Source organism: Ursus maritimus, unplaced genomic scaffold (genome assembly GCF_017311325.1).
Source record: "Ursus maritimus isolate PB19 unplaced genomic scaffold, ASM1731132v1 scaffold_1, whole genome shotgun sequence".
Lineage (NCBI taxonomy): Eukaryota > Metazoa > Chordata > Mammalia > Carnivora > Ursidae > Ursus > Ursus maritimus.
This window is the reverse complement of record NW_024423343.1, coordinates 36,081,296-36,105,544: the sequence shown is the minus strand read 5'-3', so window position 1 is coordinate 36,105,544 and position 24,249 is coordinate 36,081,296.

Genomic DNA, 24,249 nt, shown 5'->3' with positions numbered 1-24,249 from the left:
TGTGTGTGTGTGTGTGTGTGTGTGTGTGTGTGTGTGTGTGTATGGGGTAGGCCACATTTAATCTTAAGGGACAAGCTGAAGAAGAGGGCTAGTGAAGGGGACTGAGGAGGAATAGTCAAAGATGTGAGAGGAAAAGCAGGAGAAAACGGAAGACGAAGGAAAGAGTGTCAAGAAGGTGAGGGTGATCAAATGTCAAAAGCTACAGAAAAACAACATAAGAGGAAGACGAAAAGGCATCGAGTGGTGGCTGCCAGAGCATTGGGGTCCAGAGCCTCAACGCAATGGGAAATAATAAATAACTTTGTATTATTGACTTGAGGAACTTTGTTCTGAAGTGAAGGAGAAAGAAGGTAGTTAAAAACAGCTAGATGTGGATTAAACCTTAATTTTAAGTTTTGTTTGTTTGTTTTTGAGATGGGCAAGACTTTAGCATGTTTCCAGTTGAAGGGGTAAATTAAAAATCTATAGGTGACCAGCAGTCTTTTCCAATCATCTCTTTGACAATCGTATTATAGTTTAATGATAATCTTTTCCTATATGTTGTACCTTATAATGTCTAAAGGGCTGTTAGAAGATTACCTTACTTTATCTATACGCACATACACACACATGTTGGCAACTGGCAGTTTAGAGGAGGAAACGCCCACTTTACAGATTGGAGCCAAGACTCAAACTTGCCCCCTCCTCCTAGTCCAGAGCCCTCGCCACCACTCTGCAGCTGCCCTTTGAGTTTTCCTTTGCCTCTTGGTTGATCTTTGCAGTGAAGAATCTCCTCTAGTCTTGCTTTTTTTGGCCGGGCTTACATGTCCATCTGCCTGCTGCTATCATTTCCTTCAAATCCACAGCTATCTCATGTGTTGACTAACTTCATCACACCATGAAGCTGCTGTTACTATTCAAATCGTACACAGATCCAGACATTTTGCAATGGAAAGAGATTCCCTCCAGTCTAGTAACCTATTTTGAGGACATATTTTTGTATGACTGTCACTAGAAACACCATTATCTTAAACAACATGTGGACTTAGAGCCATACATCGGGATAGATAACAAAACCACTCTATGTAATTGGAGTTTAACCTGGACACTGATGGTCTTTGGGTGCCATACTCTACCTGCAAATCTCCCTAGGAGTATATATGCTTTTCATTTGATAGTTTTTATGACTTTGGTCAACCAGAGCTCCAAAGATGCTTTATTAAATGGGTAGCAAAGGCAAGTGATGGTTTTCAGTTCTGCATTATCATTGAAAATATTTGGCTATGTGTAGGTTTCCTGGGTGCAGGATAGCACATTCCTCAACAATTCGCTCATTCAGTCAATCTACAAAAATTTCTTCAGAGTCTACTCTTGTCCAAGAACTATGCCAGATGTATCCTGCTTTTAAGGGGGTGGTGGTTTCAGTTTTGTAAGAGAGACAAAAAAATCAGTGTATTATGAGAATGTCATATCATAAGGGCAAGATGTCTCCGCTGTGAATATTGGGCTATAGGATTGCTCTGGAATCCATCTGGGCGGAGCATCGGTTCAAAACGTGCTTTCTGGAGATGGTGGCATGAGGAAGAAAGATGAACTTAGAGGACGAGTCAGAAGAGTGAAGGTGACAGAGAAGGAAAAGAAGACTGCCAGGCAGAAGTAAAAATATGTGCAAAGGCTTAGAGGCATGAGCCAGCAATAGGAAGCCTGCACGTTATAGGAAGAGTAGGCATGTCCTACATCTTTGTGTGGTCCAGAGTACACGTGGAGAGTTTGGCGAGTGGGAATGCTAGGGAGGTAAATGCAGGATCCAGATTCTTAAAGGTCTTGTGTTTAAGGAAGTTGGATTTTAGGAGAATTTTGGAAATTCACAGATGGGTTTTTGAACAAAAGAGTCATGCAATGCCGTCAGTCTTTTAGGAATACCAACGCTCAGTTAGAAGGAAGTGTGCCTAGGGTCCTGAGACCACAAAGCCAGGTGACAAATTCTGCCCTGAGCTGAGATTATGGATGTGGATGAATAGGAGGGAAGATGAGAGAGACAATGAGAAGATAGAGTCACCTGAGCTTCCCAACCAATTTGGTGGAACACAGAGGAGAAGGCTTGTGATTGGTCACGTCAGCTTCTCAGTAATTCCTACTGTGAATTCCTAGAGCTAATGGTGCTGGGAAGTGCTTTGTGGTAACCTGAATAGCTGGTTTATACACAAGGAAGCCTTCAAGAATTTCTGAATGACAGTGTCCAGTTAATGACGGCGTCCAGCTGAAATTTCTTAAATACAGTATATAAAAAATTCCCAAATATGAATGTTATTTAGTGGCGTCTTTAGCATTGTTGGGGACCTAGATTAAAAAATCCTAGGCCTCCATTTATATTCTATGACTCATGATTAACCATATACAAATGCTAATATAATTCTGAAGTGAAAATGCTCTGAATGTTCAAGGACGCTTCTCCCCATGTTACAGAAAAGTGGGTAAAGTTGATATAAATGTGACACATTTCCTTTCTTTTTCCAGAGATTATGTTTGATCCTAGAAATTTGAAAGTTTTCATAAATTATGAAACGTGAATACTTCAAACTCATGAAAAAAGCCAAAGAAACTTCACTTTTTTGACACTAGCCAATTGACTTGGCATCCTGAGAATTGTCCCGGACTGTTCTATTGTCTTTGCATCTCTGAGAGTAGAATGGCTTTTACATTTTTTAAATTTGTGTTTGCAAACTTCATAAATGTTCACTGCGAACCATAGAGAAACAAAACAAAAATGTAAAAATAAAAAATCAAAAGTGCCAATGAGTCTACCATGATTCCATCACTGGAAACAATGGTTAAAATTTCGGGCCTATCTTCCAGATACACATGCATATATTTTTTTAATGCTACCACATTACACATAGTTTCTGTAATCTGCCTTTTTCAATTACTGATGTCATGATGTGTTTCCATGTGAATATATAAGTAGCTATCCTGTGTGTTATTTTATGTATATCTAATTTCTTCATCGCGTTCCTTTTTAGTTTTTTCCCCTAAATTTTCAACTAACTGTGTTGCTATGAATCTCCTGGTACACAGTTGTTTATTTATTATTTTTTTCCGTTCCTTCATTTAAACAAATTTCTAAAGTACCACTATTGTATCAAAATTTACATATATTTTAAATTGGGTAAATATTTTCAAACTAACACCTCAATCTGCGCTAAGCACTTTTCTCCATATACTGTTCCCTACCTTGCTATAATCAACTTTTGATTTTTCTTTCTCTAGGAATTAGGAAGAACAAAAGTAAAACTTATAACTAATTTAATTTGGATACCTCTTCTCTTTAATGGTGCTGTTTATCTGATGTTTATCGTTCTTTTACATATTCTCTTTTACAAATTACTCGTTAAAGTTCTTTGCTAAATTTTCTGTTGTGTTCCCATTTATTTATTGATTATGAAAAGCTCTTCATAAGTTAAAGTCAAACTTTTTCTTACAACTTACTATTTGGAAACTTGCTAAGAGAGGCTTCCCCTTCCTCAAGATTGAAATTAGAGTAAATTTTCATTAAAACCAAAAAACCTAGGGATAAAAGATCATGTGAAAAACTAAAAAATAATTACAGAGCTTACTAACAGAAAACATAGGCAATTGCAAAAGACTGTGGGATGGTCTCTAATAAAATGAGAAACTTGTTTAATTTCACAATAAAACAGAAATAAGGACTAGGCTACAGATTGTAGGAGGGTAGGGAGACCTGTCTTGTTCACTGCTGTGTCCCCCTGCGGCAGCACCTAGAACACAGAAGTTGCTTAATATTTTTGGAATGAATTAAAGAATGCATGCATCCAAGCGTGCATGAATGAGTACATGAAAACTTGAATTAGGAAATATGTAAAAATCAGTATTATTTCTATAAGTACCAAGAAGAGAGAGAACACCAACGTCAACTTGCACTGGGAAACTGGTAACTTAAGCTTTAAAACTCATTTGTTTATTGAGACTTTTTCTCTTGACTTAAGATCCCAAAGTTTACCAATGTTTGTTAGAACATTAAATCTGTGTCCTTTATAAACTATGGTGTTAGTCTTTGAGTAATGTAACACTAAGGAGGATAAGAGAATTAAAAGAGTATCAATACTACATTAGAGAATCAAGTTAAAACTGGGCTGACATTAGAATATTCATTATTTTGTGCTTGACCCTCAAATGAACGACAAAAGACATTTTGGAATCTTTTTCATTTGGGACTCTTGTGCAAATTCCAAGGTCTGACAAAGATGTAAAGTACACTGGGAAAAGTGTAAGAGATAATCTAAAGAATTAACCTCCACTAAAAAAAGACAGGAGAATGACTTATTGTTTTAATTGTAACCAATTGTTTGATCATTTTAAGGTTGGGTTAGTGTGTGTGTGTGTGTGTGTGTGTGTGTGTGTACACACACTAATGCCTAAATTCTGAGTTCCAATTTATGGAATAATACAATAACCTCCCCCCCCTTTTTTTAATAATTGAGATACTTTCTTGGATGATTAAAAATAGATTTTTATAAGTTGCGTTCTCTAGCATTTTTTCCCTGAAAGAATAATTCTTTTTTATTAGTGTAACAGCTAATTTTAATTCTATGTCACAGAAACCCCCTTAACTTTATATGGTATTTTATATAGTAATGTTTATTTCCTATACAAACTCTCTAGGATGTTTTATCTGTTTTATATCCCATTGAATTCTCCCTGAAACTGCACTAGTTTACAATAATTTTATTACTTTATTAATTAAACGTTTTCCAACAAGCTAGCTATGGCATTTCTTATCATCAAGGGTTCCATTAGTTTTTAATGGTGTGAGACAAAATTACCATTTACCCACATGCAATTTAAGAAGCATCATTAACACAGGAAAAGCACCAGGTGGGATTTCTAATAGTTACTGTTTCTCATTTTTGTTTTTATTTAAAAGGAATAACTGGTTTTGAGATTTTTTTTTTTTTTTTTTTTTTTTTGCTGCTATATTGCCAAATCTTCACTTGGATTTTATGATCGAGATAATTTAAAATAATGTTCTTCTATCTCCTTAGGCACTATTCAACAGTATTTCACTGATGTGCACACAGCTCCAGTCTAGCACTTTTCCCCAAACAGTCGGGTGACTGTTGTCGGTGCAGACAACAGAACAAAGAGTCCTGCACAGACTCAGGCAGAGGGTGCAGCTGACGGTGTGGCCAGTGCCAGAGGAGAGGCCACAGAGCTGCCTCTGCCATCAGGGAAGCAGGAGCACTGGGACTGAAAAGACCCAGGGGCTCCTGAAAACCAGAAGAAATCCTAGGACTCTTGCAAAGAGGACACTCATTTTTCTTTCCTGCTGCTTATATGAACCCTCGAGAAGAGGTCACATGTTATAGGATAGGTAATGCTTGCCCTCTTGAAGATGGAAAATACCCATTCCTATAAAATAAATGCAAGAGAACCAATCAGGATTACTCAGCCATTGAAGTTTGTAACAACATAGACACTTTCAGAAGATTGAGACCATATAGCTGTCTTGCAATTCAGTGTATTGTAAAACATATAGAACATGTTACCCCTATTCCTTATAAACCCTAACGAGAGGTAGACGTTTATTCAAGTCTTAGGCAGAATGCTCGTCGGCTATTAACAAAAGGCAAAACTAGAACCAGACATACCGAAAGAGGTATTATGAAGCCAGTTTGGGCAATCATTTCAGATGTTGCTTTTATTGGATAGTTACTGTTCTAGAATATAAAGGAATTAGAATAGTAGAGGCAAATCAGTTTTACAAAGTCGCGGTTTGGAAAAGATCTAAACTCTTTGACACAAAATAGAAAAAATTTAGTGAAATTGACCAGTATTCCAAGATATTTTTTCACCAAAGAGTGGATTGTATTCAAGGATATTGTACTTGTTTGACTCACGAAAGCTAAATGAAAACATCTTTAATCATCTCCTAAAAAGGTTTTATAAATCTTATTACCTGAGTAATCTGTTGATAAACAAAAAGTGTTGGCTTGATTCCTTGTCTATATGTCCTTTCTTTCTTTCGAGTGGTTTATAAATGAATAGATGTACATTAGTACATTGTAAGGGTGTGTGGTTTATTTACAGAGTGGTCTGCTCCGGGGGTTTTTTATATAAAAGTATTAAATGTCATTCAGTTTGGTAAATATTTATTGATCATTTATTATAGGTTTATCATATGACATATATCGTATCTTGGTTAGCCCACTACATTGCATGACAAATTTTTGTTTTATTGCCAAGAGAATTGCTGTAATAGAGGAGTATTAAGAAAAAAGTAGAGAGGAAAAATATGAATGAAGTCTTCTAAATGTGGAAGTTTTGACACCTACGAAGAAATAGTTTACTTCCTAAGATTAACATATTTTATATCAAGCCAATTCTACACTTCCTGCTTTTATCAATCCACATTTTTAGTTAATTGCCCAGTAAATATGAGTCTGGATACAGAAAATACTTAGGCTCATTCACAGCAGTGTTGTATGTGTGGCTATTTTTTTTCTTTGTCTGCACAATGCTCATGTGATAGATGGAGCTCCTGTTAGTGTATCAATTCTATATTTGTGTTGCCTTCAAAAGAGAAAAATCAACAAAGTTATTGATGAGCTTCTGTGTTGCATTTACTCCTCTAGAGTAGTATTCCTTTATTTTGAACTTGACCTAAATCAGTTATTAAATTTTAAGCAAGTCACTCTATCACTTTGAATGAGAGATGTTATTTGGACGGATTGCTTTTAGGATTGGTATATAGGAAGACTCCAAAAATTCTTCTCTGAAACGATTAAATGATTACATAATTTACCGGGTAAGTTGCATTTTATTTGGGATGACACTTAGTAACACTAGATTTCCAGGGATCCGGTAAAACATATTTGTTGCTGCTGGATTCCCAGCATTTGCTTTATTTCCATTCAGTGTGCTTTTATTGTGCTTGAAGCTGACAGAAAATTGCTATAGCCAATCACCAAAAAGTGCTTATTTTTTTATGATGTTTTATTTTCATTGCTCAACATTAACATAATGAAACTTTAGATTTTTCTATTAAAACAATGCAGTACATGTGAAGTGTCATGATGAATGACAATTTCTTGTGATGTACATTTTGGTGCTTGTAAAATAAAGATTGACATTAGAGCTTCCTGGATTGGATACTCTCCAATTTTATTTAGAGGCTATATAAAAGATGAACACATCTCTCTCTCACACACACACATACACGCACGCACACACACACACACACACAATATTCCTAACCAGAAGAAAAGTAATAAAAATTATTTATTGAAGCATTGCTATTTCTATAAATACTATTATTCAGCATCTACGAGTGTGACAGAGAGACTTTTTTTGGAAGTAGTGAGCCACCGAGAAAATTTCTTAATTTTCTTTTGTGTGGATAGCATAAAATTGGTGAACTTAAAAAAAACCATTTCTTGAGTATACCTATAATGAGCTTTGACTGCTTTTGTTTCAAATCATTTTTAGTAAAATGGCACAGAAATGAAGATATCTACAATGGCAAGAGAAGACATGTAATGAAAGTCTGAAATTAAAATCCAGACTGGGTGGGACACATACTACAACCAATCAGTGGCCTATGTCAGAGATCCAAGTCTCAGACAATTGGGCAAGGAGAATTGAGTCAGAGGGCTGCTACAACTTTGCTCTCCTGTATCGTGCACTCTCCAAAGCTGGGTACGTTCTAGAGAAAGAAAATAGTAATGTGGTTTAGATGCAAAGGATTTTGGCATCAGATACCTTTTATTTCCTGTCTTGTCTCCAAGTGATCTTGGGCAAGTCACTTAAACTCTCTCAGACCTGGTGGTTTTCTCAACTGAAACAGGAAAACAGGGTTGGATGGTTTTAAGATGCAGATGGGATGAAGCAGTAAAAGCTCTGAGCACAATGCTTGCACCCAGTGCTGGTCAATTAATAGTTACCATCCTACCCATCATGTTTATGTTGCTTCTACTTGCCGTAGAGACATAGTGACCCATGAGGTGGCTTGATTTGTGACATATATTTCTTTATTGAATTTAATTGAATAGCCAGGATTTGGGTAATTAAAGAAACTAGTCTTAGAAATAATAGCTGACATTTATGAGCATTTACTATGTGCCTGGCATAGTGCTGAGCATGGATGTCTTGAAGTATGTAAGTGTGTGCACGAGCAGGCACACACACACACACACACACACACACACACACACACACACACAGTCTCATTTTATTCTCTCCAAACATCTATGAAGTAGGTACAACTTTATCACCATATCAAAGAGGAGGAAAGGGAGGCCAGGGAGCTTCCGTCTCCAGGCCAGCATCTCTCCCTTACTGAGTGCTAGCAGTGGGAGGCACATCTAGGTAGTCCCCGAGCTCACACAGTTAACACTAAGAAGAAAGTTGTAGACCGAGTGTCAAATAAACACAAATAATTCCCTTCAATGATGAGTCACAAGAAATGTAGAACACTGAGAAAGAAGAACCAACAACAGAAACAAAATGAAACAAAACACAGAAATTGGTGCTTTGGAAAGTAAGATCATTTTCAGAGGTGAATAGACAGGAGATATTCTCATCATTTAAAAAATACATTTGCAATGGCCATGATTTAGATTTGTTGAAGTTTTTCTTCTTTGGGGCTCAGTTTTCTCAGTCGGAAGTGAGCTTGTTGGAAAAATGAACTCGGGTTCTTTCTCTGGCCCTAACTTACGTTTTTTTTCTTCTTGAGTTCTAATCAGCTACAAATAACATTTCCCACTTCTCCATGTGTCACTCAGAGGGGGTCCCATCTAATGTCTGGTCATTTCTCATTACATTTCAGAGCTGTAAGTTGACAACTGACTCCACTGCCTGTCAGTTTGCCAACATGTCAAGGGGGGGCGGTTGGTGGCAGTACAGAGGGAAAGAAACTGGGAAACATGACGACCAAGGGGCTCCCTTAATAACAGTGGAAGCAAATATCGACATAATGTGGGTAGAATTCTCTCTCACATATAAACACATCTGTGAATATCCAACAAAGAAATCCATATATGTAAATAGAATCTAGTCCCATTTAATATTTTAGTCCAGTAACCTAACTTTTTTGCTTAAAATTTTGTGTTTCATGCTACCAGGGAATGAAGGGTGGGCTAAAACAGGATCTTTTAGCCTAGGTGAAGTGTGTGTCCAGAAAGGGGTATGGTCATCAAAATCTCGTTCATTGAAGCAGTCTATTATTTCAGCCTTAACAGCATTCTCAAAAAAGAAACATTTTGTTTTGCTTACCCTAGTGGTACAATACGAGATGGAGACACAGCGATAAACTGTGTGAACGTGGAACTTGGAGGTAGAAGCAAGAGGTATCAGGCATTCTGAGTGAATCATCTGACAGGTAGGTGATGTGGTTGAGTGGACGAAGGATCAGACAACTGGGGCTCTAGGTCTGACTGCAGCCCTCAGTAGCATTGCTAAGCTGCAGTTCCCTGCTCCCAGCATGGTGATAATTCTTGACACGTGCTGTGAAGTACCACGTGGTATCACGGGGCTGTCGCAAAGAGTGAGATGATGTCATGGAAGCACTTTGGGAGCAATAAATCACAGATGTGAAGTAGTCCCGTGCCTGACTTCGTCGTGAGAGGGCTTAGTTGAAGGCAGTCTTACACAATGATTGCAGCATTGCCAAAATAAAATCTGCAGAAAAGCAGGAAAAGTATTCACAGAGATCCATGGACATAAATAACAAAACAAGGAGGCAGGGTGTACCAGAATTTAAGTGCTGGGGAGACGATATGGTATTAAAGAGAAAAGTTAGCTATGGAGTCAGCCATGGGCAGTTTAGTATCTACAAAGTTATGTTAACATTTCCATAGCTTGGAACTGTGAAGAATGAACTGGTTAATAGAATTTTGGAAAATAGAAACTTAGAAAACACAATTACACCAGAAAATGTTGGACATTTTAAATACCTGAAATTTTAAATGCTTGCCTAAATCCATGTACTTATCCAAGTTGCCATAAATATTGGTTTATGGTAAAAATAACCCTAGAAAATTCTGGTGTTTTCTTTCTCTCTTGAATGACTGTCTTAAGCAATCAAAGTCAGGTACATATATTAGCTCATCTCAATGGTGAACATCACTGGACAAGTACCTTTGATAATATTAATCAAAGTGCCAAAGTAACTTTATAGCAGGGCTTTCCAACCTCACCATTGTCAGGAGTTTGTACCCCTTAATTCTTTGTTGTGGGTCACTATCTGATACCTTGTGGGGTTGTTTTTTTTTTTTTTTTTTTAAGATTTTGTTTATTTATTTGACAGAGAGAGACAGTGAGAGAGGGAACACAAGCAAGGGGAGTTTGAGAGGGAGAAGCAGGCTTCCCACCAAGCAGGGAGTCCAATGTGGGCCTCGATCCCAGGACCCTGGGATCACGCCCTGAGCCGAAGGCAGACGCTTAACAACTGAGCTACACAGGCGCCCCTTGTGGGATGTTTGTTAAGCGCCTCTGGCCTCCAGTCACTAGATGCCAGTAGCACCTTTCAGTTGTGATGACCAACAACGCCCCTTGATGTTGCCAAATATCCCCTGAGGAACAAAACTATTCTCGTTTGAGAGCCACTGCTCTGTAGTGACTTGAGAACATTCAGATTTCATGACTCAGAATTCCAAAAATCCTGGGATAGTAAAATTAGTTAGGTATCTATTATAGGGAATAAATGCATACATATTTAAACGTTGTGTTTCTAACATATCCCTCATGCTAACACACTTTCTCTTTTACTTTTGTTATGAAGATGCATCATTCTCTTCATGGTCAGACAGTGTGCTGGGTTGTATTTCTAAGGGTCTGTATCCTTTTCTCTTCTAGCTCTGCAGTCTCTTGCATTTTCATCCCCCTTCTGTATTTCATTATTAAATCTCCTTGGATGAGTCTCAAAGTAGATAGAAACATAGGTCGGCTTGCTTGTTCCTCCAGCTCTTTGAAATGACTCTTACTCCCATTTAGCTCATCTTCCCCTTGCATCTGTGCCTCCTGAGTCTTAAAAAAAATTTTTTTTTCTTACTAACTCATCTTCTAGGCATCCAGACACAGGTTAGGGTCAACTTTATCATTTTTCTCCCTTTGCTTCCTCTGCCAATCAATTAACAGATTATATTACTTCTAAATCTACAGTCTCCTGATTCTTCTTTTCAACCAACAATCTCTCTGAAATACCCCCTAGCTTTTAGCTTTGTCACTATCTTTTAACTGCCCTTCCTGCCTCCAGTCTTTCTTCCACATGTATACTTTACAGTGTTAGACTAATATCCCCTCCCAACGAATCCTTTAGCCCTCTAAGGACTAAGGACTGACCCTGATTTACTTCTTCAACCCTATTTCTTATGACTGGAGCTAAAGATTATTTCTCCTTAACCTGTGCTTCTTTAGGACTTTATCTATTAATTTCTTTGAATTCTGTCATTGTCTCTAAAATTTTTTCTTTTGTGTCTTGGATAATTTTGATTTACATTTGAGAAAGAAACATAAACCCCCTTTAAAGTCTGAGGATATATATGGGAATTGGAGAATCTACTTTTACTTAAGTACTTTAAAGTTACTTTAAAGATTATTTTAGAGAACTACAATATGCAGATGGTTATAAAATACTTTATATAGAATTCATGCATCCCTGATGTTGATACTGTTTATTTTTCTTCTTGGAATTTAACATAGAGCAGGCCTTCTTTACCTCCTCATCTTATGGTGGGACATGAATATGCAAATTTAGTTTCTATATTAAAAAATTGTACATGAATCTTAATCTGCATTCCACTTCAATGGGTATTAAAAATACTTGCTTAGGAGAGGCTGACTCACAAAGTTCAAATATGGAGGTAGTATAGATAATTAGAGAGAGCCATGATTGTCTAGTGGCACTTACTGCGACAGCCATTGGTCCATTTATTGGAGGGGAGTAAACACACATTGAGTTGCTGTTTGTCATCAAGAATGCTAACGCAGTTACGTGGGAGAAGGCCTTGGCTTGAGCCCAGGTTGGTAGTAAATATAGGCCATTACTAGTTGATGTCTGTTTGATGGTCTGTGTGAAATGAGTCAGTGGTCTCAGTCCAGTTATTAGGAGACAGGTGTCTACATCTCAAAACATCATGACAATTGGCACTAATTGGCACCCCTGTTGGGAGTCTCAGCAGAGAAACAGGAATCAGTCGGGGGGGAGGAGAAATTATTATTGTCCTGCCCTTCAAGAGTTTCCTTTCCAACAACATGTGATGGAAAATTCCCCCGTTTCAGATAAAAAAGTCTTGGGGGATGTAAGCAGAAAATAATACTACTAGAAGAAGAATATTTTCAGAAGAGCTAGACATTTCCAATATTGAAACAAATGTTAGTTATTTGTCCATCATCATTCTCTTATTTCCCTTTCTACTCCCACATCACTTTATGTTTTAGAACTGGACTCGTGGTCTCCTTTTCTGTTCTGCATCCCAGGAAACATGTTCTCAGTTGAAAGAACATCTGCTTGGATATCTACTCTATTCTTTCATCAGTTCATCTGTGGACTTCTTTGTGCTCCTGGTTTTCTTACTGGATTTATGATACCTTCGTCCTCATGTGCATAAAATTGCTGAGCGTCTTGGTTCAATGGCTACCCGTTGATGCATTTTCTTCCATGACATATTTAACTGGGTTGTATTGGGATATAAGTCTCTTACACTCTGCTGTTCTGCTTGCCCCACTGCTGTGAGCTCCTTGAGAACAGGACCCTTGCTTGATTCATTTTAGCATCCCTGCTCTTGGTACCCTGCAGGGCACATATTAGGTACTGAGAAAGTAAATACAAGAAAGAAACAATGAGTGGGGGCGCCTGGGTGGCACAGCGGTTAATCGTCTGCCTTCGGCTCAGGGCGTGATCCCGGTGTTACCGGATCGAGCCCCACATCAGGCTCTTCCGCTATGAGCCTGCTTCTTCCTCTCCCACTCCCCCTGCTTGTGTTCCCTCTCTCGCTGGCTGTCTCTCTCTGTCGAATAAATAAATAAAATCTTTAAAAAAAAAAAAAAAAAAAAAGAAAGAAACAATGAGTGAATGAATGAATGTATTCTTAGCCTGTTGGAGACATATATTGACATGTAGGAATGAAGTGAGGAGTAAGTATGAAAGAGACAGATTTTAAGAGACAGAGTGGTAGGAATTTGTAATTCTATTCTATTTGGTGCCTTTAAAATTCTCACACTTGCATTTTGAATGGTTGCTTAGTGTTCCAATCCATGCAAGCCATCCTACACAATTGCTTTGTAATCGGTATAATTTAGCTTTGTAACTGAGAGCCTGCTTCAGTGTGTGTTTATAAGGGGGAATTTCTGTGTTTTCTGTTAGAGTTTATAGTCTCGCCACTGCTAAATCCAGTGTTCTTCATTTCACGTGAATTAATAATTTAATGACCATGATTTTGACTATCCTACCATTGAAATCGCTTAAGACAAAAGGGAGAATTTCATAAATATGAAAAACCATGACTATATTTTGGTACTGCAAATAAATATATTGGAACTGTTTTACTCATATATATTAGAATTGAGTAAATGTTCCTGAGTGCTCTGCTTTTTTCAAAATATAATATCCCGAAAAAAATTTTAAAGTACTATTTTTAAATTATAAACCTAAAAATAGCTGTCGAAATGTCTAAAAGAGAGCTTAATTTGATTCTTATTTTGATTATTCACTTGAATAAATTACTAGTGTTTTAAATAGGACTATTAAATGTAGCAAATGGTGAATATAAATTAGTATATGTTGACAAAAATATGTGATAAAGTACATAGACTGAATAAAATTTGAAAACTCTAAAATTACTTGTTAAGATTTTTTGACTAGTAAAATGCTTTTTCCTCTGCATGTGAGTTTTGACTAGGGTAGTTGCTTACAGAATTTTATGAGAAAAAAAGTCTGTCACCTGAATATTGATTAGAAACAACTTCACAAATATGACAGTTTTCATGTTGTCATTTGCAGCAGTGTAACTCCTTAGTTCAACATTACACATGTTTGTCTTGAACATTAGACTCTCAAGCAGCCAAATAGCAAATCTTTACAAATCCTTTTAGGATCAGAACCGGATAACTTTGTATGGGTTGTCAGGAGTGTGCTGTGTTTTATTTGGAATCACCATAGCAGAATATTTACCAAAGGAAAGGGGAAAGCAGATATCCAGGTTTGTGACATAGGACCATATACATTTGAAACCAGAGCAAATCAGTTCAGATGTTGCGATCTTTAATAGCAGAACAAGAAACACAGATGGACCATTGCCCTCATTCATTCTTTAATTTTACAGGTAATTTAGAATATCTTCAATTACAAGCCAAATGGTACACCTCGTAAGGCAAGATTCCTACCAAGATGATAGCTTGTGCGGAGTTCACATGCATATTAGTGCTGCGTTAGATAATTCAGATTTGTTTCAAGGAGCAGAGGTTTCTGCTAAGCACTTACCAAAAATTATTTTCAGTAAAGCATATGACAGTGCAGATCCAACATAGAATTTCTATTCGCAATAATCAATTTGTCAGCTGATCGATAGGATTCGCGATCTAAAGCATGTCAGTATGCTATGCTTTCATGCCTCTTGGTATCATCACTAAAAATCTCATTGGATTTGTTTCCTTGATGCTCATTGCAACAGTCTCTAGAAAGCAGAGCTCATAGAATGGTTTTAAATTTCATCCCTTAAGTCAGTTTATGGGGCCTCACCTTCAAAGTTGTTACGTTCCCTTAAGACATATTTGCGCTCGCCTTTCTTTTTGATGAAGTTGTAATTAGTCCTGGGGAGCAGTTGCTTCCAATTAACCAGGAGGAGGAAATCACAACTGAAGTTTTATAACAAATCATTAGGCATTCTGATATCAGACCAATATATTATGATCTGTGATACAAACCTGTTATGTGTCTTAAAAATAATCCTGCTGATTCTTATTTGTAATCATTATATTTTTGTTTTTATTGGCAATTTTTGAGAAGACAAATATCTCGATTTGGAGCTGCCCAGAGGGATAGAATTTCTACCACGCATATACACAGCATTTTGCTGTAACTCACTTATTTCACACAAACAATAAAATGCAAAATACCCATTCTAACACTGTGGCTTGCATTTAATAGTCACAGCATTAATTTATTTTTAGCTAACACTTTTAAATGAAGGACACCAAAGTACTCTTTTAAAAAGACAAAGAAGGCAGCTATTTTAATGAGACAGGTATCTGATTTCATCTCACAGCTGATGACCTCATCCTATACTTTTGAAGAGTGATGGTGTCTGCCTCTGTCACTTAACTTAAAAAAAAAAAAATTATTGCAATTACAAAAGTTTGGGATCCCAACATTTAGAATTAGAATATTAAAAATTTTTTTTGCATATGGTTCTCTTCCTGTATGACTATTAGTTCATTGTAGATACCAGTAAATATACCCGAGTAGTAAAAATATGCTATAACTTATCTTTGATAATCATAGACTCTTTGGGAAGAAGAAAAATGAAACCTGTCATTTAGCATGAAATAGATTTTGTTAGATACTGCGGGATATATAGAGTGGTCTCTATAAGTCAGTATTCTTCTTTCATGGTTAAAATACACATATACACAAACAGATGTAAACTATACATTCGATATGCAGCTCATGTTTGGGTCTAAAAGGTGGCCCCTCAGGGTGTGGTTTAATCAGAATTCTAGAAAAAATTCCGCTAAAGCTGGGGAGGGAAGCTAACGTTTCCCTGACCTTGGACTTGGTTTCGGACTTTTATAATACAAAGAGTTAGCATTATATAATGAAATCGTGTCCATTACTTGTATCAGTAGGCATGTATTTTTCATGTTCAGGCTCCAAGTAAAAATTGCACAACCTTTGGGTGAAGAGAATGGATGAATGCTGTACCATTCACTGTAAGCTAGGCTAACGTCTCCTTTGCTATTTGGGAACCAGATTAAAAAGTTTTTGGAGGGCCCTTATTAAGTGTGTATTTGTGTGTCTGGGGAAGGGGATGAACTGGAGTAGAGGGAGTTGCCAGTCAACTATTCTGCAACATGCCTCTATGATTAAAAAATATATGTGGAGTATTCTTCTGTTTTTTGTCGGATAGATTCTCCCTTCACACGCAGCAAAAAAGTTTGCTCGGTGTCTAGTCAACCAGCCCTGCTTCTTCACATTTGAAGGAGAACTCAGAAAGTTAGTGTTGTGTTTTGTTTTGTTTTTTTTATTCTTCTTCTTCATTTAAGTATTATTTTTTAATTGCAGCGTATTAAACATAAAATCTGGTACAATCTTTAAAAATAAATAGGACCTAACTATAAATGGGCCCTGTTGTGTTTTTATCTTTGACAACCAAGTAATTGCTTCTCAAATTTATCAGTTTGTTTATGCAAAAACCATTTACCAAGCCTAGCTCAAAAGCATCAATTTCATCATTATCATCTTATTAATTTAGCCAAGCTATAACACAGCTGATTATTCCTGAGTAATATCCTCTGCAGCACGTCATGTGTGGCAAAACCATCTGTACAGTACCTATTTAATAAATAAACCCTCGGCTAAATGTCTCTGTTTATTGAGAACTAATGTTTATAGAAAATATAATGGAACTCAATAAATAACTCAGCTTCATCAACCTGCATATGAATCAGTGCGAAGAACGCTGACATCATCACCTTTCAAGTACCAGAGAAAGCAAAATTACCCAAAAGAGCTATAGAGTCAATATTAAGGCATTAAAACTGCAATGAAGGCATATTAATGCTTAAAACTTCATTGTTGGCAGTGGAATTGGCACAATGGACATATTTTATAACTCTAGCAATACTTAGGCTTTATGGCTGCTTCTTTGTTGGCTGCCTTGCACTTAATGTAGTTTTCCTCTTTAAATAAAAAAAACCCTCAAGATCTTTAAAAAAAAAAAACTAAGAAAATTGCTGATTCTAAGCATTCATTTTTAAAATAATGCAAACTGCTGATTCCAATTGTTCAGATTTAAGAAAAAAAAAAAAAAAAGCCAACTTCTTTAACTCCATGCTTCCTGAATTCGTTTCAGAAGCAACTAGATCTTTTGAGGCAAAGGTTTGTTTCAAAAGAAAGGGATTATCCTGAGTGATAGCACTGACAATGTGAGGATGGATAAAGCGTTTTGCAAAGAAAAGCCACGTTTGCATGTTTTGGGCCCTTGTTATTAGTCGTATAGATAATAATATGCATGCCCCAAATTAAAGGGTGCACCATTGTTTAACATATGCCTTTTGACTCTCATCGCTGGGATATTAACAAATTTAGAATAATAGGTTGAAGTTTTATCCAAGTACAAATCAACGCAGCAAAGTGGATTGTTTAAAAACAGATCAAGGAAATGGGTTCATTTCTTATAACTGGTTAAAGTCTGTCCACCCTTTGCTTTCCAAAAATAAAGTTTCATTGAAAAGAAAAAAACAAAAAACAACAAGGTTGTCTTTCTCTGTAGCTAAGGAATGACCTTCATTGGTCTTTGAATGCAACTCCACTTTTGAGCATCAGTATGGCCCACTTCCACGTTGAAGCCTCCTTGTCACGCAGCTTAAAAGTCTCCCTTCTTCCAGTGCCCACGGGACTTGAGGTTTTCACCACGGCTCAACCCTGCTGTGATTTAAAAGCGAGGGAAATAGCAGTCACCGACCTGTTGCTGTAGGCTTGTTGGCTCGTTCTCCAGGCCTTGCTTTCCCTTCTGCTCCTGGAGCTTCTAAGACCCATCTGGCATACACTTTTCCAGGTGAAGACTTGTGTGTTCACACTGGGAAGACGTTTCCTCATGGCCATGAGATCTTTATAAGTTCAAATAATAAGGGCACAGAGCCGCCGATCACACCTCTCGGCTGTCAGTCTAAAAGCGGAGTGTTTTTTGTTGTCTTTTGCTGTTGTTTGAACAGTGATTATGAGTCTCATCAGAGAAGGAGGCCAAAGTGTGCTACCTAGAGAAGGGGTAAGACGCCGTCTATAATCTGCAGACGTCAGCTTTCCTTCCTAGATGCGGGTTCCATTATTCTAGATGTACAATTTTCTCTCTCTCTCTCTCTCTTTTTAGGGTTTCAGTTTATGCAGTGGGCTCTGTGGTTTGCACAGAGACTACCCATTCCTCAAACCTAGGAGGGTTCAGGGGTAATCCTAACAGAATCACTGTCCCTCCTAAATTAGGCAAATGCCTCCAACAAAACGAAACCACATCAAAAGAACAGAAAGATAGTGAAATGGTGCCAGTAATTGCCTTGTGGGGCAACTCTGCTTAAACAACTTCAAGCTTGCAAACACTGCACCCACACTACCCAGAAGAATACTTTTGTTCCAGGGTTTAAATTGCAAGCTAGGGAGCCAACAAATCTAAAACCCTTCTGTTTGGGAGCCAGAGCACGCAGTGTGCCTCTCACATATGCCTATAAGTAAACCTGCATCTGGCACATCAGCACTTTTGAATAGCTTGGGTTTGGTGACCAAAGTCAACTTCCCACGTATTCTGTCACAACCGGGCCCAGATCAGCGAAAAGGCTGTTGGATCGACTAATTATATCTACTTTAAGATGACCTGTGGTTTAAAAACAGCAAAACTAGGGGAATGCTAACAAAACGAGCTGCATACCATCAAGGGGCTAACACCCAGAGGGCTCCTGAGACGAAGCAAAGTAAATTCTTATCTCTTTGTTCTGAGTCCGCTTCAGTGTCTAGCCTCCATTGTGTAATCCATAAAGTCGCTTTCATTCCATTTTAAGAAATCAATTTTAGATGTTTCTGATGAGAGGAGATGTCAGGCCTTACCATTTTGAGGCAAGAAATCAAAATACCAATTCCAATCATCCACCCCACACTGGATAGCAATGAGACTGTGCATAAAAGACAGGGAGAATGGGCCTCCCATAAAAAGTGAGTAATTTGGATATTTTTGAATGCGTTGGCCTGATACAGCTCTTAAACAAATAGTCTTGATCTAGTCCTTAAGACCCCTTTTTAAAGGAGCAGTAAGTTAGCTTATATCTGCTAAGAACCAATATCAAGGACCACTGAGCATGACAGAGCACAACTCAAGGTTAGAATAATATGTCCAAGGCACGGATGCAAGGACAAACCTTTTCCAGAGGCAAGGCATACTCTTGGAGAAATCCAGGAATTGGTAAATCTGATGTATATCTGTGGAAAATTCTTGGCTTGGTAGAGAAGAACAATTATGAAAGAGGTGGCACGTTTCTAGCTTTCTTTCATCTTTACAAGGAATAGAAGAATTTTTAGTTCCAAAGATAATATTGCAATAAATACGAGTATGGAGATGGTAGTTTCATTTGGATTATCTTGCCACAGTAAAATATATTTGTTTGTTTGTTCATTCAATCATGCAGCAATATTTATCAGGTGCCTACACTGTGCTGGGCATTGGGATATAACAGCATGAGGAAATGTCCCAGTTTCATGGAACACACAATCTGGTGGAGAATTGAAAGGTTATAGAAATAACTGCAAAATTCAACCATGAGAAGGACCATAAGATGGAGGTGGGGAGAACATTTCAAACAAAGAAATAGCCCCCTAACACACTTGCAGTGATAAAGGAATCCATGGTGCTTGCAGAGAACTGAGAGAGTAGTGTGGTAAGATAGTAGACAGCAAGAGAAATCTGGTGAAAGATGAACCCAGAGACCTTGGTAGGGTTTGGTCTTTAGGGCAATGTCATGGTCAGTCCATATCATCCATGCATGATTCATTGTTTGGAGAATTTAGTACAGAGTCCTGTGATAGAAAATAATTGCCTTTAATTGGTACTAAATTATTATTCATTCCTTCAACTGATATTTCATTAGACACACCATGCAAGGAATAGGCATTGGGAATCTAGTGCTGATCCGTATAAATGTGGTCTCTGCTCTCGTGGAATTTGCCGTCTATCAGGAAAGATAAACTACGAGTAAATACAGGTGTATCAGTGTTATAAAAGGAAGCGTAGGGTTTAGGACCGGGGAGCCATTTGAGGAGGACGCTTCCCTGAGAAGTGATTTAAGTTGATGTACCAAGCAAAACTGGAATTAAGAGTCTTCAGATGTGCACTATGGACCGTGAGGAAGAAGGTGGCAGGGGTGAGGTTAAGGACAAAGAGAATGTGGGGCTTGAAGCCTGCTCAACCCTGGACAAGGTGGTTATCTTTTTACATTTTCCCTCTGCGGAAATACACGTGTTTTGTGGAACGAAGACTTCTTTGTGAAATAGCTCTTCCTAACACACGCAGTGTGGCCTGGGTCGCCCCCCCCGCGCCCCCATGCCCGGCTGCTGTACAAGGACCACTGTTGCCCTTCACCGGGGTTCTGTGGTGGGTAAGGATACAAAGACCCTTCATGGGCCATCTTTTGTCCTTGGGTCCCCATCGAAGCAGTGGGATTCTGCCTCTGGGGTCAGGGAAATCTAAGCTGGGGGTGTAATAGGGCCAATGACCTACCTCTTCTTTTCTCCTTTGTTCTTATTTTTTTGTCTTTTTGGGAAACTGGCATGAAAAATAAATCCTCTTTCCCCCATTATCCTCCCAGGGAAGGAAGGAAAGGAAGGGATTGGAAATCCTGGGCTGAAGCAGACAGAATGGCGGACTGAGCAGAAGTGGAACTCACTGTAGTTGATAGACTTCCCAGAGTTTCCAGTTCTCTGCACCATTCTGACCAAGAATAAATTGCTTAGTGTCACTCTGCACTCTCTACCCCTCCTGGATTGCAGCTCCATTTTGTACGGGGGCTCAGACTGAAACAAGAGCCGTAGGAAGAGGTGTTGGAATACATGAAAATCAATCCAATCCTGCAGAATCTTGAACACTTTATGTATGAAATGGCTTAGACATCACTGGATACAATATAGGAGTTTGTCTTCTATTCCACATCATCCGCCTAAAGGAAGTAATTCTGAATTTCACAAATGGACATGTTTATGGCCTAAGTGTCACACTGTCCTAGACCTATGTCTTAATATGTTACATCTATTGTTTCTGCTCTGTCCTGGTTATACAGAAAGAGGTTATTACATTAAAGCATATATTAAATTAATCGTGGCCCAGGAAATTAAAACTCTTGAAATAATAGTTTAAAAAAAACCCACTTTGTACAATTTCTTTTATATTCAGGACCTTTTCGTTTCCTAAAAGCTATTTACTATTTTAAAAAGTTTTTGGTTTCATACAACTCTTTATACTGCTGAGCTAAGCAAAATGAACATCACTTTTTCTTGCAGAAAGGCGATATTAAGATTTATAAATATTTTCTGACATTTTTCATAAATTTACAACACAGTTTAGTGAAAAGAGGCATTTCCCACTTAATGCATTTTAAATTATTTGTGTTTATTTTAACCTCTTTCCTATAAATCTGTAGTTACTCTGGCATGTCAAATTATAAGAATCCTGGTGGTTACTGCTCATTAAGAGAGGAGACAGGTTTAATTAGAGGGGGCGACTTGGGTGAGAAGGGCCATTCCTTATCCAGTGATGGTCTTCACACAGTGTGGTGATAAAAGGCTTGTTGGAACTCTGTGAGTCATCACTTACTTGCCATTTGGTGTCATTTTTGACTCTTCGTTTGCTGATAAGAGTTTTTCCTGATGCTAAAGATTGATTTCTCCCGCTTTACTCAAATTTGAAAACAAAGAGCTCTAATGGGTGCATTTCGCCAATATAAATTAGAACGGATAACTGTTGAAAGGTTTTACACAGTCATGACAATTCATACAAAAAAGGTAGAACTCAGTGTCCCTGTAATTTAGCACTCAGATGAAGGAAAGAGCTCCTGAAGTCTTGGATTATTAGTTTTTTAATAGCTTCTGAGTAATTTTTATTTCTTTGTCTTTCAAGTGTAAGAAAAGATCAAGAATGTATCTACTTGTAGGATAAATCTCAATTTTTAAAAAAGTTTTTGTTTGCTTCCTTTGGAATGGGGCTAAGTCTAGATTATATAGCTACATTATCATGACAGTTTGATTTTTTAAAAAGTCATTTAGAGAAAGATAACCACCTAGTTGGTCAGAATGTCCTCAGTGCGATTGAGTGAGTACCTGCTAACCATAGCCAACTAATATAGGCGATGTGTCTTTAAATCTTTTGGTCGTCTGCTGTCATGTGGAATAGTATTTAACTACAGACCACATGTACCTATCTGAAAAGTATGTGAAAACTCTTACTGCCTAAAGGGAGGTTTACGGTAAAATCAGGAAGTCATTGGTGAAATTATAATACTTCTTCCATTAAGTTACCCATTTTTATTAAGCAAATACTTTGAAATATTACTCTGCTTATGTTAAGGGAATCTTTAGGTTAATGTTAAAATGTTCGCCAACTCAGTGATTTTCAGTCATATGCTCCCTTTTGATAATATGTATTTTGTGATGCTTAACTTAGTAATCGAATGGAATTCACAGATAATACCTACCTTCACACATCATTTTTAAAACCTGCAATGCCATAATTATAATGCATAGGAAATATAAAAATATATAATAAAATAATATGTATGTAGTCCGTGAATGTTCTGACAACACTATGCTCATTAGAAAAACACCCATCGAGAGTCCAAAGTGCCCTCTGGGTAGTGAGGTCATCCCTCCAGATATCCATTCCAAGAATCACGGAGTTCCCAGACATCTGGGAACATACCTGTTTTATTTCTCGCTCTATATCCAGTTCTGGACAAGGTATTTGGCATGGACTAAGTGATCAAAATTTAGACAGTGAATGTTGAGTGAGCAAAAGAAAAAAAAAAAAAAAAAACAAATCCAAACGTCCTCCTTCAGGAATTTATCATCTAGTTGGAATGGCAGTTCACTGTAGTAATACATAAAGCAAGGTGTTGGCTCGCCATGCAGTCCAAGAACTGGGTGCATGGTGTGTGCTCCAGGAATTTAAGAAAGAGGGGCCCCACCCTCTGCAGGCAGAAGCTAAGGACTGCTGTGGGTCTCAGACATTAGGGTGGGGGTGCAATGATATGCATTAAATCCGTGTCTGCTCAGCACAGAGCTCGGCCAGGTGCTGGGCCAGGTGCAGAGGGAGGACAGCTTAGTAAGGCCCTGTGCTCCCAGAGCTTCCATTCTAGGGCACTTCCAGCTTCTGTGAATGTCAGAAGCCCTGGAGGAAGGGTTAAATGCATATTCCCAGGCCCCTCCTTGGGTAATTCCAGTCTGCGTTGTAAGCAAGTGTTAGAGATAAATTCTAATGTAATTCATGAGTCTCACTCTAAGAAACAACAGATACAGGTAGACAAAGAATCCAATGTGTTTCTCCTGAGAATTTTCAGCATTTGGAAAATGAACGGCAACCCTTGGGGGAATTTTGAGAATCATCTTGAAAGGGAACTTCTCATAGTCATTTCATAAATAAGTGAATGTAAAAGATGAGAGAGTATATTTTTCAAGACATCATTATAAGACTGATGCCGTTGGTAAAATACTATTGTTTTAACATTCTTGTGACAGTAAAAATAGTCTTGGTTATAGGTGGTGCGATTATTTCTGTTTTCTTTTGCTGGTATTGGAAATGTACTGAGGATGGAAATATATTGAGGAGAAAAACAGTTGTTCTGTTTTGCAAGGTAATTTTTTTTTTTTTAGGGAGAGATCTTTAAATATTTAAAATCAAGTTTGTTTATTTGTTTTTTGTCTCCTGGTCCCTGCCATCTTTATAAAAGCTATTTTGACTCAAATGGTGAAAGGAAGCATTATGTAATGAAACAAATTAGTTCTTTCATTAGCAACTTTAAAAGTTGTCTTCTTAATACCATGTTATACTAAAATTATTTCTAGGAATTTTTTTTATTGTGTTACAATTTCTTTTTAAGAAACACTTACGGATTAACCAAAAGTGCTTACAATTTTTCTCATGAGATTAATATTTTATTTTCATTACCTTGAAGTTTTTAACTATAATTAAAATCCTAATGTCTCTCATAACACAGGCCCTTCTAATAGGATACAGCTGATAAAATTTTAAATCTGGAGTAACTGCCCTGGTTGCAAACGCAAGAGCTCAATTCTCAATATATCAAAGAATAATACAATTTTTTTGACTTTATATATTTGATTCTACTTTTTAAAAAGATAATGGCTGGAAGCAGAAGAAAAGACTTTCCAAGTGTTGCTGGAGTATACCACGTCGCTCAAAATAAAGGGGAAGCAGTTACTCTGGTAAATAAAGACCTCCCGTGTGGATCATGGCATTGCCTCTTCCTTCAGGCCCTAGGCCCCCACCCCGG